The 20,306-nt window shown below is 39.1% G+C and overlaps 1 long non-coding RNA gene across 1 annotated transcript in view; it reads left to right on the forward strand.

Moving 5' to 3' along the window:
- The first annotated feature begins 1,937 nt into the window (after nucleotides 1-1,937).
- Nucleotides 1,938-20,306, forward strand: part of LOC106006929 — a 33,816-nt gene continuing 15,447 nt past the window's right edge. Inside the window, exons 1-3 of the long non-coding RNA XR_001181279.2 lie at nucleotides 1,938-2,027; nucleotides 2,327-2,545; nucleotides 3,101-3,189. This is a non-coding gene — a long non-coding RNA (uncharacterized LOC106006929). The remainder of the gene's footprint in view (nucleotides 2,028-2,326; nucleotides 2,546-3,100; nucleotides 3,190-20,306) is intronic.

Genomic DNA, 20,306 nt, shown 5'->3' on the forward strand with positions numbered 1-20,306 from the left:
GACAGATGGGGCCCAAGGTTATCGGAAGCTAATCAATCACTGTGTGCAGGCTGTGAGGACAGGTGGTAAAATCACAGGTTTCATGGGGGGACAGACAGAATAGGGACAGAGAGAGAGGATCAGAAGTTGAAATAGATAATAATCATAGATTACGTGAGAGACAAATCAGGTGCAGGAACGAGATAAACAAGAATGGGCCATATAAGGGTATATCCAAATACTAAAAGAAACATTTAAAATGTCCTCTGGTGCCAAGAGGGAAAGAGAACTACCCCCTCTGTTTTGTTTTGTTCTAGTATTCCTTTAGAAGTTGCAAATGCTTTCAGGGACTGCTTCAGATGTATGTAAATCTTTTTAAAAGTGAAAGTAGCCTCTGGTCTGTTCTGGCTCCTAAGAGTGGTGTTCTGGGAGGCTACTGGCATCTCTCTGGAATGTGAGTGTGGGGAGGATGGTGCCAGATTTCCCTGTCCCTGTGTGAGTTTCGTTAGCTTAGGTACCTGGCTCCAAGTGGTTACCATCCACTTGTCATAAAGTTAAAGTTTATTTTCCTTTGGAGAAAGATAATTAACATTGTGTAATGGAATGTATCTGCCCAGCTGTTCTAAAGGGCAAGGTTTCTTTTGGTCCTTGCAATCACTTTAGCAATTGCCTGTGATCTGCATTGCAGTCTGGTTTCACGCTTAATCACCAAGAAAACTGTTTCATTCTTTTCTATATTTTGTAGAGATATTTCTTTCAGGTTAGCAGGAAATTTTTTTTTCCAAGGTTCTTTTTTAAAAAAAAAATTTTTAACTTAATTTTATTTTTTGTGTATTCCAAAATTCATTGTTTATGGACCTCACCCAGTGCTCCATGCAATATGTGCCCTCCTTAATACCCACCACCAGCCTCAGGTTCCAGGCAGGAGATTTTTTAAGATTACTTCCCCAATACCAATCAGAAGGGACATGAAGCTTGGGGTGTCTGCCCCCCACAACATGTAGGCAAAATGACTCCCATCATGGCTGATGGGAGAAGGCAGCTGAATCAAAGGTGGATTGTCATTTCATTTTTATTTGTGATAGTTGGTGATGTACAGTAGGTCTTTGTTACAAGTCTTAAAAAGAATGAAAACTATGTGACAGTGGAGAAACAGAAACTGTTTTAGACAGAAGAATACAATTCTGAGAATGTAAATCTTTTATAATCTTTTCCTGAAACTAGGAAAGAACAGTGGTCCCTGTAGTTCTAAAAGTCACAAATGATGACACCAAGGGAGGACAACCTCATCACTCTGCTTTTCCTACCAGGACATTGCCCATGAGGGCCTAGACTGATTTGGCCTGGGGTCACGGGTTTTGCACAGCAGTACTGGAGCCGAGAGCAGTGTAGTGGGCTACACAGCTGGTGTATCCTCACTGGAAGATCCCTGGAGGTACTGGTTGGTCCATTTACTCATTCATTCACAACCCCCAACATTTATTAAAGATCCAAGAGCACCAGTTTTAGCACGAGATACTGCAAGCAGAGCTGGATAAAACTCAGGTCTTACTCTTAAGGAGCTCCCAGCTTACTGAAGAAGAGACCCGTGAGTGACAATGGCAGAGAATGACAAGTGTCATAACTGGAATCAGCACAAGAAGTGATGAAAATTCAGCAGACAACAGACATTCTGGGGACAGGTCAGTGAAGTCTTCTGGAAGATACCACAGCTGGGCCCTGTCTTGAAGCTGAGAGTCTAAACTCTACAGCCTTGGCTCTCATATTTCTTCCTTTCAGCCTGGCTAACTCTTAAGACCCAGATCCCTTCCGTCTCAGCTTATATAACTTCCACCAGGAAGACTTCAGTGACCAGTAAGGCCAGGATAGGTGATGCTTCTTTGTGCCCTCACAGTGCCCCCTCCCCATCACTGTTACTAGTTTCTTCGCTGTCTACGCTCATTTACCTGTCTGTCAGCCCCATGTCACCCTGGGAGCTCTGGAAGGGCAGGAGCTTTACGATACTCCCCTCTAGATCTCCAGCACCTCATATAGTACCTGACACACAGGTAGTGCTTAATAGAGACCTGGGAAATGGTTGGATGCTGGGTGAAAAGCTGTATGCGAGAGAAGGATGGGGAGGGGAGGAGTTCTTGACATTCTCAGTAGAGAGAACAGCATGAGTCTATGGAGGCAAAAATAACTAAGTATTGTGTGTAGGGAATGACAAATATTTTGGAGTTGCTGGACCATACCCTGCAAAGGAGAGAGTGGCAGGAAATAAAATTGAAAAACTAAGGAGAGACCCAGCTTCAGTATCATGGTAAATGAAGTCAAGTGCCCTCCATTGATCTCTGTTTTCCTGTAGCGGGGTCTTAAGGATTGCTCACTGAAGCTGACATCTGTCTAATGTGAACATGGTACAGACCATTCTCCCTACCAAGTAATGCAACAGAGATGCAGCATGTACAGCAGCTGAAACTAATATGGTGACCCTAACTGCAGCCCACTGTGAACCTTTGGAGGACACTTCTCTGGAAAGAGTTACCCACACCAGAGAGGATCTACAACAGAGCCCAGGAATCAGGTACAACATAAAATCACAGGTACCTAACTAGTACCTAATTTGTGTCAAGTTCCAGAATGTCTGAAATGGAGGGCACTCTGAAAAGACACTGCTTGGCCACTGGTCATGTTCAGCACCAAGCTTGTTGGTGGGCTGATACCATGGTGGTGGAGGATAAGAGGTCACTGGTGGCTTAATATCTGTACACCATGACCTGACCCAATTTTGAGGCTACCTGCGTCAGAGATAGCCTTGAAAGGAACCAGGGAGATCAGCCAGCTTGGTGCACTGAGATGGGGTGTGGATGAAGGATCAGAGGACCCAAATTCTATTTCTGGCTCTGTTTTAAATGAGTTCCATTTTCATTTACAAGTTACAAGTCATATACCTCTGGTTTTGAGATCGTGGATGCAGATGTGATCTCAGACACAGAACTCTAAAATAGTAAACGATTTTAGTATTTTATTACTCACAAAAATCAATACTGAACCTGATCAGGCAATCCCTATGAGTCCAGCTAAATACAAGGGCAGGAGGCGGTACAAGGAAGTAAAACTTTGTATTTCTGTCCTCAAGGTTCTTTCTACTTTGAAAGTAAAGACAAAATCAACACACACATAATAGCGAACAATTAAGCTTGGACTCCTAAGGCAATCTGAGTTCAGGTAAGAGAGGAATCAATTGAAAGATGGAAGTATGATGAAAGTTCCAAGCTGAGTGGTAAGAATGGTTTTACCCTTTTCTCTTTTCCTCTTTTTTCTTATCATTTCCAATTCCCACAGTCATACATACACACAAATAATCAATACAACTGTCTATACTGATCAATCAAAAAAAAAAATCTCTCAGTACACTAAGAAGAGAACTACCTTAAATTTGACAAAAGTTATTTATGAAACAGCCATTATCAACTTTTTTTGTTTCAGTTCAAGGTAGTTTCTGTTCTCACATAATTCTTCATGATACTGGGAGTTCTAACAATGCAATGCAGCATAAAAAGCTAATAAAAATCACTAAGTTTGGAAAAAAAGAAGTGCAAGTATCCTTATTGCAGGAAACGTGATTGTCTCTACAGAAAGAGCTAAGGAAACTGCAAAGGAAGTAACAGAACTAATGAGTGAATTTAGCAAGGTTGCAGAATAGAAGGTCAGTGTGCAAAAACTGTGGTTTTATAGACTAGCAGCAATCTTTTAGAAAATGAAATAAAAATATTCATAGTAGCTTAAAAGAGGAACTTATGTAAAATACTTGGATATAAATCTAACAAAATGTTTGATACATATCCATTCACTGAAAAGTACTAAACATTGCAAAGAGAAATTAAGTAGACCTAGATAAAAATAAGATACACCATGTTCAAGGATTGGGAGATACCACAGAAAATTCTCTTCTAATTATTTAAAGTTCTAGAATAGGTACAATTAATTTAGAGTTGAAAATGTTCAGAACACTCTGAAAAGGTAGGAGTGTTTGGGAAATGACATGAAGAAATTTTTTGAAGTTATGGAAGTATTCTATGTACTATTATGAACAGAAGTGTGAATCATATGTATGCATTTGTCAAAACTCATGAAATTTTATATCTAAGATTTTTGTTCACTGAACATAAATTTTATCTGAGTAAATAATGTAAATCATATTGAACTGCAGTTACTAGGTTTGCGTGGGGCTGTGGTATGGGATACCAATGCTGAAATGACTTTTTGTGTTTTCCAAGTTTTAGCCAATGAGTAATTGTGTTGAGAAAATGGAAGCCAGGTTTCTCGCTATTATGTACTGAGAGTATTCTTGTGTGTGTGTTTAAATATATGTATATTCCCTAGATATTTTATTGAGATGGTCTAAAGGCATGGCCTATCAGTTGCAATGAGTATAATGTCATTACTCACAGTACAGTACATCATTACTCATCAGCCTAGATCTTTATTTCTAAGTATCATTTTCTATTAAAAGGAACCAAGATTCTTTAGGGAAATGGACAGACCCAGGACTAAGGCAGGGAAATTATGAATTGACCTTGAAACATGTTATTTTGTCAGAAAATATGGAATTATTCAAAGAATGATGAGAACATTATAAAGGGACACCAGAAACAAGTTATAGCAACTTCATTGGCCAAATCTGTGGCAATTTAGGTCCCCAAATAAATAATCATAATATTAAAAATGTATTTTTAACCATTGAATGAAATACAAATCCATGAGTTATACCAGTATAAAACATGAATAAACAAATGGGAAAAAAGGAAAAAACTTTCTGTTAGCAGAATTTCAACAAAGAGAGACATAAAAGTAGAAGGTTAGTGTTTGATGGGTAATAAGATATTTACATGGTCTCAAGTTATTTCCACACAAAATACCCATTATCAATTGAAAATGGCACATTTATATTGGATAAACCTGGTACGCGTTGCCTAAATCAAGTGATAATGTTAACATCACTAACATCAGGACCAACTGTCATTATGCAAATCCTGTGGGGGATATAATGTCACTCTTCTGCTATCTTGACAAAAATGCCTAACTTAAATGTAACCATGAAAACATATGATAAATCCAAATTGAGAGTATTCTACCAAATAATCGTTCACTCTCTTGAGAACTCTCAAGGTCAAGAAAGGTGAAAAAGACTGAGAAATGATTCCAGAGTAAAGATGATTACCCAAGAGATGTGACACATAAATGAAATGGGTGATTCTGGGTTGGATCCTGGACTAGGGCGACCAAGGCTGACATACTACTATTGGGGCAATTGATAAGATTTAAAAATGGATTAGAAAGCATATTATGGCAATATTAAATCTCTCAGTTTTGGGTAACTGTATCTGATGACATAAGAGAGTGTCTTTGTGCTTAGGGAACACACACTGATCTTGTCCTTAGGAAATAGACACATTGAGAAATCAATGAGGAAAGTGTGTCCAACCTCTTGTCAGATGGTTTGTCCATACATAAGATGATAAATCAAATGAACAAAATGTCAACAAATATTGAACCTGGGTTAAATGTATCCGAGATTTCCTTGTAGTATTCTTGTCATTTTCTTTAAGTTTGAAAGCATTCAAAAATAAAATCACCAAAAATGTGGCAGGATGTCTAAAACAAAAGTCAGGATAATGATGAGGTCTTGAGGGAAAAGGAAAGTAGGGAGATGCTCAGGGCCAAGGGTATAGAGGGCCACAGGGACATTTTTCACATGTTCAGAATATTCTGTTTCTGAATCAGAGTATTGGGTAATCGTTGTATATTTTATTATTTTTGAAACTGCTAATGTATGCTTTATACCTGTTTCTATATGTAGGATTCCTTAAATAATAGAAAATGTGACACCAAGAGTATAAAGAACCATCCAAAATATGACTAATTATTTATGTTAAAGTCAGGGCTGAAAGCTAAGTCTTTGGATTCCCATCAAGTCCATTTCTCCACCAGTGACAACGTTGTGAACCATAATGAGGTTGATATGCTTTTGGCCAGAGAATTCCTAACCCCTGACCTCGATCACCAATCTCTGCCTACAGGGTCCTAAAGGGAAATGTATGCATAGAAAAAAATGTCCTATTGACTGACGAAGCAAATTTTCAGGGCTGACCGAGTCCTTGATCCCTAAACCCAGTGCAATCCCTGGTGAGTAAACTGGACCAAGAAAAGAAGTTCTCTTTTTCAGGCTGCAGATGGCCAGACGCTAGAACATAGCAAGGTGAATGGCCCTTTACACCCCATTCTCCCTACGTCCAAGTCCTGAATTGTGTGTGACCCTGATAGCGACAGTAGTTTTAAATACAGCAGGCCAGCCCCCAAGCAGAGCGAGAAGTCTGTGTATGTTTGTTCATATCCTGTTACAATCCATTTCTTTGTAAAAGCTGCCCAATCAGAATCCTTGCCCTCAATCAAGAAAAAATGATACCTTTGGCAATCCAACCGTCTCTGGAAATCAAATGTATTAAATCATTTAATAAAAGAAAGGGAAACCTGAAAAAAAAAGATACTTTTGAGAATGGGGTTGAAAGTGAGTTGTGAACTTGTTCTGGTCAATCGATATCACGGCCTGTTCCTATTTATAGGCAATCTTTAGGCCAACGAGGTCACAAAGGCAGGTAGGTAATGAAGACCCACCTGTGCAGCTTTTCTTTACCTGCTTTCTTCTTATGTGACTATAGAAAGATATCAAAAATGCCTTTAAATTTTCCTATAGAGAGGAAATCTGTAGATCATAATGAAGGTAAGAATATGCTTATAACCATATGCTTTTTTTCACCAAAGAAAATGTACCCATATACAAAATATTCCATTGTGAAGTTTCAGGCACCATGTGGTGGTGGTGAGTTGAAATGTCCATGGTGGGTTCTTTTGGTTTTTCTTCCCCTCATATTGTATGTTTATATTGTTCAGCCTAAAGGTTTTTATCTACCAGCTCTTCCCTCCCCTCCTTCCTAGCCCCCAACCTTGCTCTTTTGTATGAAGGTGCGGCCTGAAAACACATTCCAAACAATGTCATATTCCATATACTTAGAGACAAAGGAAATGGTTGCCTAGCAACAAGGCCCTGTTAGAAATTTTGAGCACTCTTTTACTTTCCATTTTAGGGCAATGCTCAGGAAGCTGTTTGCAAAGAGATCCAAGACTAGGATCTCTTTGTCTAAGAACTCAGTCTAAGATGGAGGGAGAGGAGGAGAAGAGATGGGGGAGAAGGTGGAGGAAAGCATTAAGGTCTTTCCATTACAGTCTAAGTGGTATTCTCAGTGGCAATGGGAATGGACAGTCTGGTCCCTAGGTGGGATGGAGCACTTCCCTTTTCCTTCCCCTTCTGGTTCCCCCACTTAACCGGGATTCTAGTCGATTAGCTGAGCTGATATGGAAAAGCTCTAACGGATGCCAACCCTAGCTCTGTCAGCCATCCAAGCTCTCTTGTCATGAGGGTTTTAGGCACAGCTTGAAAGAGGCAGCAACTTAAGGTTCATTTTGGCTGTTATTAGTCTTCCTTAAAATATCTGCCAGTTCTCTGTAGGATGAATACTGTTGCATTTTAATTGATTTTCTATTGGCGACATTTTCCAACATTATTAAATATTTCATGATGATAGGGTTGTTCAGAAACATATGCTGTAGGAATCACGTGACTCACCTATCCAGTCAATTGTACACTTAGCATATTCAGAACAATTTGCTTCCATTGTTGCTGTTTTCAGGAATTTACTATTCTGAAACTTGTTATGTCTCAGAAAATCAGTGGCTAAGAGAATTTAGAAATACCTTAAATTTTTAAAAATTGGACATTTTAATATATTCTTGATATTTATAAGCTGATTGCTTCCAGAAAACGTATACTAATTTATCAGCAAATATTTTCTGATTTGACAGGCACTAACATGTTGATAGTTTTTTTTCGCTATTAGTTGGTTACTAGTTAGGTTAAATGCATTTTGTTTAAAAGCCATTTCTAAGCCTGCCTGAAATTTCAGATCATGCGATTGCCTGTTATTTCCTGTTTGAGTGTTGTCTTTCTTATTTCATGAAAACTTTTTATATTCCCCACACATGCACACTTGCCCACACATGAGTAAGTATTCTTTATACAATGATGACTGACGTAGGGAGGGTGGGGTAAGAAGAGGGACTAAAGTAAAAGACATATATTTATGGTCTTACCTCTTGAAAATATTTCTCCTAATTTGTTATTTGCCTTTTACTTAATGGGAGGTTTAAGTTTTTTTTACTTTATGGGTTTTTTAATGATTTTTACTTTAGATCTATAGTTTATAGCATCCCAGAGAGCACAGTAATGAACACAGGTTCTAGTATTTGCATCCCTGGGTTTGAATCCTGACTCTGCTATCTCCATGCTGTGTTATCTTGGTCAAAATACTTCAACAGCTCTCTGCCTTACCCTTCTCCTCTATAAAATGGGCATATTAATTGCACCCAGCTCATGGTGGGTGATGAATTTTCACCAAACAATATGTAAATCAAACACAGAGAATGAAGTCTAGAACATACTAAGCATTTAATAAGTTAGTCAAAATCATGTAAAAAATATCCTAATGTATTCCTTTGTGATTTCTCCTATAGCTCAGAAAGTGTACATCCATAGGAAAGTGATAAAGAATTCATTTATATTCTGTTTTATTTTCATTATTAATTTACTCATTTTTTATGTTTAGCTCACGAGAATTTATTTTGGTATATGGTAAGAGGTAAGGTAACTTGATTTTTCCCCCAAAATGTTCAATGTTACCTTTTGTCAATTAATCGACCTTTCTCACTGGCTTGTATGATTTCTTTATCACTTACCAAGTTTTAATATACACTTGGGTCTGTTTTTGATTATTTGTTATAATCTATTGCTCTGTCCTTTGATTTCTATTGTAGTGCCATGTTGAAAAAAATCAATGGAAGTTTTATTATTTACTAGGTCAGTTCTGTTTGCATTGTTTTCAAAACTCTTTTAGCTATTTTAGGCTGTAAGTAGTCCAGGTGATTATCTGAATCATTATAATAAGTAAAAATATTCCTGGGATTTTGAACAGGATTACAATGACCTATAAATTGATTAAGGGGGAACTGACACTTTTGAACTATTTAGTTTCTTCATTTACAAAATGTTTTGGATCTCTCAATAGATTTTTTTTAGCATTTTCACAAAGCTTTCCATACATTTCTTAATATTTTTAGCAGTTAACTTTTCCCCCCCTAATTGTAGAAAGGACTTTATCCCCTGGTATAACGAGATGTAGAAAAAGACAAGTTATAGTCCTAGTTCTCAACTCAACCTCACTTTTTTAATTCACATTATCTCTGTGTGTTCTTTTCCTAAGATTGTTTGAATTCTGAAATGGGGACTACACCTCTAAAGTTATTTTTTTTTTAAAGTAAACAAATTTTTATTGCATCCCAGCAGCATGTAGTGCTTACCTGCAAGACAGAAGTAGTTCCTGGTACAGAGTGGACATAGAGAATTGATTTAATCCCAGTTATGATAATGAGGGAGAATGGCTGGGGCCCAAGATGAGGGTCTAGCCTGGGGCCACAGCAAGCAATCTATAGGAGATGCAATTTGAGCTGAGCTCTGACAGATGTAGGAATTAACCAGGCAACACATGGGAACACCTGACAGAGGGGTGAGCCCGAATGTAAGATGTTCAAGGAAATCAAGATAAGATCTCTGTGACTGTGAAGCAGAAATGGGGAGTGAGGTGGGACGTGACATTAGGTAAGTCAGAAGATGCGTTTTCACCTTAAGGGGAAAACAAAAGTCACTTTGAAAAAAAACTAAAAACAGACCAACTATTCAAGTATCTACTATTACTATCTATCTCTATCTCTATATCTATATCCCGCCTCCCCCTTGGAAACCAGGATTGTTCCCATGGATATACTATCATAGTCCTTGAGAAGATAGCATTGTAACAGTTAATGTGTTTTAGAAAGAACATTTCCTCATAGAAGAAGTTAAGTCTAGCTTCTTCTTTAGATTTCTTGACAGAGTTTGTAGCCCTAGTCAAAGACTAACCAGGGCAGTCTGCTGTAGGATGCTAAACCCCGGAAAGCCGACAGTTCTTAGTGTTGTCTTGAGCAAACCTCAGCGTGTTTTGCAAAAGTTGTTGTCTGTGGAGTTTGTAGCCCTAGTCAAAGACTAACCAGGGCAATCTGCTGTAGGATGCTAAACCCCGGAAAGCCGACAGTTCTTAGTGTTGTCTTGAGCAAACCTCAGCGTGTTTTGTAAAAGTTGTTGTCTGTGGAACAATCACATAGTCCCTTTTGTGAAATCCAAGAATGATGAGTGCCACACTGATTGATGAAATGTCAAATCGCCAGCACAATCTAAAAGACAGCCTACCCTATGACCCAGCAATTGTACTACTATGTATTTACCCCAAAGATACAGATGTAGTGAAAAGAAGGAACACATGCACCCCAATGTTCATAGCAGCAATGGCCACGGTCGCCAAACTGTGGAAAGAGCCAAGATGCCCCTCAATAGACAAATGGATAAAGAAGATGTGGTCTGTATATGCAATGGGATATTACTCAGCCATCAGAAAGGATGAATAGCCAAGTTTTGCATCAACATGGATGGGACTGGAGGGGATTATGCTCAGTGAAATAAGTCAAGCAGAGAAAGACACTTATCATATGGTTTCACTCATTAGTGGAACATAAGCAATAGCACAGAGGACTATAGGGGAAGGGAATGAAATCCAAAGGGGGAGAAATCAGAGAGGGAGATGAACCCTGAGAGACTATGGAACCCAGGAAACAAACTGAGGGTTTCAGAGGGGAGGGGGGTGGGGGATGGGTGAGCCCAGTGATGGGTATTAAGGATGAGCACTGGGTGTTATGTGCAGCTAATGATTCATTGACCACTACATCAAAACTAATGTACTATACAGTAGCTAACTGAATGTATTAATTTAAAAAAAAAGACAGCCTATCCTCTAATTGAGGAAAGGGTCTTAGGGTAGTGTTCCTCAATGTTGGCAACTAACATTTTGGGCCAAATAGTTCTTTATCATGGGTCTGTCCTGTGACTTGTAGTGTGTTTAGCTGCAACAACCCTGGCTCCTCTTCACTAGACACTGGTAGCATTCCCCTCCAGTTTTGTCAACAAAAAGTGACAAGCAAAATCTCCCAGGCTGAGAAACCCTGAGTTATAGAGACTGGACAATTCCAGTCCTTCCTGGGTGGGGCTATTATACTCATTTTTGTTTGGCCACAAATTCACTCATACATTGTAACATTTAACAAATGAGATTCAGAATTATCACTAATTGCTAACTCTCCTCCAGTCTGCAAAGCATTGTCTTCCACATCTTTTACTCACTCGCTGCAGCAAACAGCCATTAAACATCTGCTTTGCATAGGCACCAGGCCAGTCGCTAGAGCCACAAGTTCAAGTGGGACAACTTCGCAAGGGGCCTAGAGTGTGGGGGGAGATGAAGCAGGAGAGAGTCTATGACAGGCACCATTTAGAAATGTGGCCAATGTCTCCCGAGATGTGTGCAGAAGGTGTAGGATCCCAGGTCAGGGTGGAGCCCCTGGGAGCTTGAAGGGGAAACAAGGCTCTGTGCTGCTGCTGAGACTTGGTATTTTTCAGGCTGATGGATTTAGGGAGTGGGTGGGGAGCTGTGAGAGCTTCTGGAGTATTTCTGAACATGTATTATGATCATTTCTCTTTTAAGGATAAAGAAACTGCAAGGTTAAACATTCAGCTCAGGGTCACTTAGTTAGATAACAACAAAATTAACCTGTCAATGGAACTATTTTCTGGATAAATACTGTTGCCTTTTCCAATAGAATGCAAAGTTCTAAGAGAGACTCAGGGAACATTTTTGACAAATAGTCCTCTCCACCCCCCCAAAAGCTGTAAGGACAAAATAATATTCCCTTACATTAGTACATTTCACAAGGCACATTCCCAGACCTTATAACATGTGATCCATCCATCAACCCTGGCAGTGAGACAATGGGCATGCATTATCATCCCTGCTTGAGAGAGAGAAAGGGGACACTCAGGGAGTGTGCTGACGTACAGCACTCACAAAGCCTGTTGCCCTTCTCAGTGTGGATACGTAGCTCCCATCGTGCAATGTAATGGTTCATTGTATTTTTGCTGGTCATTGTATTTTAGCACCAGGATACTGCCATCATTTTGCTATCCTTAAAAGCAGTTCAATTTCTGCACTTAGAGCTGAAATTATAGTGTCTCAAAGCTAAATTTAAAAGAGCAATTTACTGCTATCCCCATGAAGAAACAGAACCAATCAATGTAATAAAAAAAAAATTTGAGATCATTCTGTACTTTGTACGGTTGCTATTGCAGTTGTGTGACTCCTGGGGTGCAGCAAACTGCCTGTCATTATGGAATATTTAGAAAGCAGGAAAATGCTCGGCCTCAGTAGGTGCTCAGATTCTGGGCTGGAAGGACAGATGGATGGACAAGTGAATGGCTGGACGAGACGGTAAATGGAAAGATGGTGGTTGTCAAAGTGAGAAATGGTGAACTTTTCTCAACATCCTGGCTTTGGCTATTTGTTAGGAATGAGCTCCTTGTCACTGACTTCCATGGGTTTCTAATCCCAGTTCTTATTTGAAAGGAAGACAAGAACAGGTGAAAAATATTGAAATTAAGGGCAGCCTTTAGTTTGGAAATCTCCTTTCTAAGGGAGAGGCATTCAAGACCCACTGTGTTTGCCACAAATACTGTCATTATCAGGCTCAACGATGACCCCATCCCCCCTTCCTTTCTACCATATACAGGTAGTCACCACATCCTGTCGCACGTCCCTCTCCGGGGGGGGGGGAAGGGGGCATTTAAAAAATGTCCCCTCACTTCCATTTCTATCCCAGTTACTAAAGCAATAAGACCCTTAGCACCTAATTTCTGGGCTGTCACCTGAATGCATTAGCTGGTTTATCTTCTCCATATCCTTCCATTCCACCTTGAGCACCATATTCAAACTAAAATTTAAACATGTCTTTTGTTTTTACTTCTGTCTTCCAAAACTTGTAATAGCTGTACATGATGAAGCTCCAATTTCTTATTCTAGCACACCAGGCCTCCCACAGTGGGGCCTTCCTATTTCCTCTTTATATAAACCTACTCAAACCCGAGTGGTCTCTTTATTGTAACCAGAACGTGTTTTGCACATCGCCTCCTACTATTTATTCTTTTGTCCAATATATCCTGAGAACCTTCCATGTAAGCTGTGTGTATTCATTCATGGGTATTCAGAAAAAGAACTTGAAAAGACATGCCTCCTACCTCCAAGTGGCTCGGTACCCTAGGGATATGAAGAAGCTCCTTCTTAGTGAATGTGCTGCCAGACGGGACGGGTAAGATACAGAAGGAACTCAGAGGAGGAACGCCTAAATCTTGTGCTTCCTATTTTGGACCAGTTCTCTATCCTTTGCTCAACACTTCCGGTATTATAATTTCACTTCTACTCTCCTTTATAATTATTCCTCACCCCTCAAGTCAGAGATGAGTCTTACTTCTGGCTCCTGACATCCTAGTCTGTGCCAGACCACAGCAGCACGTCCAAGAGTGAGCAGTCGCCAGTCACCTGTTCTCTGAGAGGTGCCGTCCTGGAAGCTTCATACACATTTTCCCTATTGATTTCCACAATGTAATAAGCATGACTGATGCATTCGTAAGATCTCTATTTTACATAGCAGTATCAAACAACTCACCCAACCCCTATTAGGTGGAGGGGCCAGGATTAGAAGACCGTGTGTGTGATTCCAAGACCTATGCCCTTATTCACCTCCAAATCTTCACACACCAGTGAGTTAGTGATGAATGAATGAATGTACCTTTTTCTCTGTTGGTGGTTCCTCTTCTGCTAGGATTTCATAAAGCTTTGGAAGAGGCCCCATTCCAACATTTTTCTTTTCCTTTAAAATGAGAGATGTTGAAACTGAATTGATGAAAGTCTTATTAGTCATTCCAGAGAAGCCACAAGTACCAGGCACATGCAAGGTGTTGGGACAGATAAGGGTGATGAATACTGAATGTTGACCTGAAATGGCTGGAAATGGAGCCCTTGCAGTTATCTAGATGGGATCACATTATGTTCTCTGTCCCATGTGACCAATCAAATAAATAGGACCAGGGGTGACAATTCCAGGGGAGGGAGATGGTCGCTCTCCCGAGAGCTTCCCAAGAGCTTCCCAAGTTCCCCCCTTCCCTGGCGAATCCAGCTGCTTTGTTCTCTCTGCTGAGAGAGGACTTCTCATTCTTCTCCAGCTGCAAGGCATTAAGGGGACAGAGTTACAGGGAGGAAGCTTGCCTGTGCGTGGGGAAAATGAGCTGCACTGGGTTTGGCAGAATTTGGCAGCTGTTCCACATCGGCCACTGTAATAAGGTAAGGGAAGGGGGTTTGTGCTAATGAACAAGGCTGGTCAGCTGGCTCATACCCCACCTCTCATCTGAACATGTCTTTGGGCTCAAGAGAGGGAGGTTTTTATAGCCTCGGGGCTTTTTAAATCCTCTTGTGATGCTGGCATAGCTGAAGCAAACCTTGAGGATACACTCCAGGTCAGAACTATCAGCAGAAGCTATGATAAAGTGGAAAGAACACAGAATTTGACTTTAGAAAATGCAGTTCTGACTTCAGCTTGGCCTCTTGGCAGTTATAGGGCCATTTCCAAGCTCTAGCTTATTATCTGTAAATGGAGATAAAATACCTGCAGAAGGGTTGTTTTGATGATTACATACAATTTCACTTATGGGAGACTCTAAAACATGAGACATTTCTTATTTTTTCCTGTCTTTAAATGACAAGTTGAAGATTCTTCCCACCCCATCCCAGTGGATTTTGATGGGGACTGGTCTCAGATGACTGATAGGAAGAAGTGAGTAGGGGTCACTTAAGATGCGAAAGCAAATGACTGTACTGGTGGACCCCCAAACTGTCTATGAATAAATATCTCTAAACTCTTTCCTTAGCCGCTAAGGAAAATTCTGGCATTTTCTGCTCTTCTGGGCTACAGTTGGTCAAATTACTCTTTACAAGTCTGAAGACTACCTGGAAATGACCAAGTAATTAACAATTTTCCACATTCTCCTGTAGCTTTATAACTGTTACCTAGTGTACTTAATTTACCCTAAGAACTAAAATCTCATCCTGAATGAATTAATAATACAGAATTCTGTAAGAGACTAGAATATGTAACGATTTCAAGATACTGTGAGAACTGTCTTTGTCCAAAAACTGTATTTGCTTGCTGTTTGAAAAAATAGAGTGTCTTGCTCATAGAATTTGCCTCAAATCAAGCAGGAGATGTGCAATCTTATTTTGTCACAGTCCATGTTTGTGCCCTTGGTGAAAATAAAAGGCAAGACTGAGCTAGCCCACTGGAAGCCTTGTTACAAAGTACTCTCTCTGGATGGAAGCAGGCCAGCTATGTGATGATCAGAGTGCCAGCTGCTCCATTCTGGCTCTTCCCAGGTTGGTGTTCTTGCGTGAAACCTGGACCACTGTTCCTGGCAGATCAATTAATGGGATTACAGCACCCCATCTTCTTTTAAAGCCTTTGTCTGCAGTATCAGTAGAGAGTGATTATGGGTTGCATGCAGACTTCTATATGTCCTATTCCAATATCAAGTATAAGTCAAGGACTGCTCAAAATTATAAAGAATAAATATTGGCTAAAGTGCTAACAAATACTTGTTTAGGAGTACCTATAGTGTGTTAACCATTGAGATAAATGCTTTCAAAAGCATTGTTTCATTTGATCCCAAGGTAAACCTGGAGGAAGATATTATCGTTCCTATTTTACAAGAGAAGGGATTGTGCTTCAGAGGTGAAATATAATCATACAGGAAAAAAATATTAGGGCCAAATTTGACTTGAAGTCTTTTTTTTTTTAATAGCATTATTCTGCCTTAAAACTTCCAATCTGTGTAATATTGTCAATTCCCTTTATCCCAGTGCAAGGTGGCACATAGATTATTCCTCCAGGGCAAATGTGTAGGAGATAGGGTGATACTACACTGTACAACACAGCTCTAATTTAGCTAAATTCCTTTCTTTTCTTTTTTTGATTGATTATATCTTCACTTGTCAGTGTTGTGAGCTGATCAGAGAAAATAAGAAATGATCCATTTGACCTACCAGGATCCAAGAGGCAATGTGCCTAATAAGAAATCTATCCTTTCATTACTTTAATCATTTGTTTAACACATAAACATTTATTGATGTCTTGTTTTAGACTTGGCTGGGCATCATTCAATGTTATGAAAATAAGAATAGGATTTCAAGAAAAGATTTTGCTCAAATAGGGGATACATTAGTTTAAACAGATATTTAAGGTACTCATCCTACGAAGCTCTGCCAAGATGTTGTCATCACTAGAAGTCCTCCTGAGTTACCTTGCTCACATTTTGTGTTATGATAACATAACCTGCATAATGCTTTGTCAGCATTTAGCCATAGAATATGGAAATTTTCTGGTTATATTTTTATCTCCCAGATGGAAAGTATGCTACTCACTGGCAGGGATTTTCTCTTCTCTTTATCCCATGCCTGCTCTGTGTTTGTGGTTATAAATATTTGGGTAATTAGGTCACATAGAAAATGTGCTAGAAATGGAGTAATGTAGAGCTTCAGTGGGAGCATGATGAAAGAGATGGGAGATTCTCAGAGGAACTTATTTTTGAGAGAGAAGAAGGGATAGTTAACAAGTAAAATAATGTAAAGCTGAAAAGAATGGTGAAGGAGGAGGAAAAGATCATGGACATGAAGTCAGAGTGCATAGCATAACCAAAGAGAGCCGTAGAGGTACAGATGTGCTAAAGGAACAGTGAATGATCCAAGAGGCACGAGCAAGGGGTAATTAAACATGGATGGTCAAGAGATGACAACAGGTAAACATGATAGACTTTTAAAAGGAGCTGTATAGAAGAATCAGCATTTAAACCATGTGGTGTGTGGGCAATGAGGGGTCATAGAAGATTTGCTAGGCAGAAAGCTGATGCATAAGAGAGGTATTTCAAAGATCACTCAATTTTTAGTTCACCATTTTTCATATGCATGTTTTTGCTCTTTGGATTTTTAAGGTAAGGGAAGATGTGGGGATGTACTAAGGGAGGTTAAGTTGCAAGGAACAGTCATGGTAGGGAGATTAGGAGGGTTATCATCTGAATTTGTACTCTTATTTTAGTTCACAGGGAATTATAAAAGAAATTGCATATGGGTATAACTACTCAGGGTAGGATTTGGAGCTCTATTCATTTCAATAATGTCTGCCAAATGAAAAACTTCAGGGTCTTTATTAAATTTCCCAGAGTATTAGTTGGTGGTTTTCTTTAAGTCTGCTGCAAACTCTGGATTTTTAGAAAACTGCTCTGTTCCCATGACTACCTGAGTAATTTTTGGAAAAATAATAACTAAAACACAACAGATTTTTCATTGTACTCTCAGCAGCCAGAGTTAGGGAATATTACCCTCTCTTCCTCTTATTTCTGGACCTGGTTCTAATTCTGCACAAGTACCAGGTTTATTTTCATATGGGTTTGTTTGCTTGTGTCTCATGTTGTCAAACCACTATATAATTATTGAGTCATATCAAATTCTTGACAGCATTATATGATAAAAATAGGAAAGAGTTGGCTCATCATCATCTCATGCAGTTTTACAAAACTGTGTACAGTTAACTGTAGGTACCATGAGAGCTTATCCTTAGGCACAGAGGGCCATGCAGTGCAACAAGTCTTGAAAGTTAGAACACCCATGTTTGAGTCCCAGCTCTACCAGCTCATCCTTAAAATGGAAATCATACTAAAATGGAAATTTGATTCTTTTTCTATCTCAAAATATTTCATACAGAAATTGGGGAGGGTATGTGATTTGGTGAGTGCTGTGAAGTGTGTCTGGTTTCACAGACCTGTCAAAATATTTATGTAAAAAATTAAAAAAAAAAACAGATGAAAATGAACAATCAAAATGCCAATCATTGTATTTCAGCTCTCTGACAAGAGGTATTGGATTTGAGATAGAACTTAATTAGATCTCAGGCCTAGCAGAGAGAAGTTCCATGAGAACCAATTCAGTCCAATAAGGGACAATAAATTATAGACTATGTGAAAAAAGTTACTGGAAACTTCATTATTTTTCTTTAAAAAGGTGATAAGATATTTCACCCCAACAAAGAAGAAAGGCTAAGGCTGTTGGAATGTGTTAGGGATATCAAGAGTAATGATGGATATTATTGGAACAAAGCTAAGAACATGAAATTGAAGTAGAGATGGGGAAAATTTGGACTTTTGTAGATATTTTGGCCACTGCTTCGAGCCCTATTTAGAGACTGTTAACTGAACTGTTCAGTTATAGGAGTCTATAAATTTTGTCTCTTGGTTTAAAACATTTTGGAGTCAACTTTTCTATCCCTTATATTTCAAAGAATCCTACTAATTTTGGTAAAGTTGATGAGATAAATTATATCCTGTGCTGCTCTTTAGGCTGTGATTTCTCAGCAAAGCAAATTTGGAAATGTAGCCATTATATTGTTTGTGGAATCACTGGCTGTCTAAGGATAATGCTGAAGAGCTTGTCCCTTTCAAATGGCCATTAAATAACCAGAGGCATTATTTTTCTAGTTTTGAAATGATTTTCACATCACATAATGAGAAACTAAAATTTTTGAAGCATTATAGTAAAGAATTAACCAAAGGACTAGTTATTTAAGGTATTTCTTATAATTTTTTAAACACCCCTGAGAAACTCTAGGGGCTTTTTAAAGATGTAATTGTGTGTTTATACACACATATTTTTATATACACACCATCCACATACATATATGGAAAGATATATGTACAATCACTTTTCTATGTATCATTTTACAATTTGGAGAATACTTACCTATTATTTAATTTTATCTTTACCATAACTCTGGATTACTGTTTAGTCTTAGTTTTAGCATCAGTACTAGACTGGTGGTAGCTTCCAAGCTTATGTAAATGAGAAAATCATTTCAGAGAATTTATGTGACTGCCCAGTGACACAGAGGTAGTAAGAAATACTCTTCTATTCTAGAAAGAGTAAACTTAATTTTCCCTGTTTCTGTTGCCAAGTACAGCTAAAAACCCCAGACATTATGTATATGAAAGACAGAAAAAGACAAACATGCTAGGGTTTGGGGGAATCTAAAGAACAACGTGGTAGTAAATTTCTTGGGGTTTCTTTTGCCTCATATATCCTGGACTAGATGCTAGAGAAATCAGCAAGTCAGAAACACCAAGGGGTATAGATTTTAAAAATATCCCAAGAAAAACCCAGTCTCTCTCACCATAGAACTAGGAAGGGGTCAGCCTAGCAAGAAAACAAACAAGCAAAAAAAAGCTTTGTAGACAACACCATGCTGCTCTGGCCAAACACCACAGTAAAGAACTGAGGCTCCACATGAAACTCCAAGTAGCACAGACTAAGTGAAAAGCCTATATTTCCACCATTGAACTGTATCTCCCAGCCCCAATGATAAGGTGAGCAGAGGCCTTCTGGGAAGCCGTGCTTTCAGCCTGGTAAGTGATAGTGAGCCTTCCCAGGCCACATTGCTATCAATGGAGAACACCTAATGAGCTGGACTTCCACACCCAGCTGACAGCAATAAAGGGCTCTTTCCCCTCCCTTTTGGGGTTGTAGCAGAGGATATCTGGTGGAGAGTCAAGAATTTATCACCACCTGATAGTAATGAGGCCATACCTCTGTAGGTTTAGTAATGAGGCCAAACCTCTGTAGGTTTAGTGGAAGCCAGGTGGAGAACAGTAAGGCACCACTCTTCCTCCCAGCCAGAATGGAATCACCAGAATTCTAATGGAGAGAAAGAGCTACCATCCATACCCAGCAGTACTGAGCTACTTCTTCTTTTTGATATTGCCAACAGAAACCAAGTGGGGCATCTGGACTTCTACTCAATCTGACAGTAATGACATGGCAGAACCTTCCCCTGCTGGCACAGTGTCAAAAAAGTCCCACTGAAACAATATTTAAATAAGACCCAGCATCTCATAGTGTTTAAATGTCTAGTTTAAATAGAAACTCACTTATACAAAGAATCAGGAAAATATCAACTTGAATGAGAAAGATATTAATGGACACTAAGGCTGAGGTAGCACAGATGTTGGAATTATCTGACTGAGATTTTAAAGCAGCCACTATTAAAATTCTTCAGTGAATAATCATGTATATATTTGAAACAAATTATCAAAATAAAAGGTTTCAGGAAAGAAGTGGAAGATCTAAAGAATGACCAAATGGATTTTTAAATTTTGTTTTCTAAATGGA

This window comes from Mustela putorius, unplaced genomic scaffold (assembly GCF_011764305.1).
Source record: "Mustela putorius furo isolate JIRA1106 unplaced genomic scaffold, ASM1176430v1.1 tig00003987_pilon_pilon_pilon, whole genome shotgun sequence".
Taxonomy (NCBI): domain Eukaryota; kingdom Metazoa; phylum Chordata; class Mammalia; order Carnivora; family Mustelidae; genus Mustela; species Mustela putorius.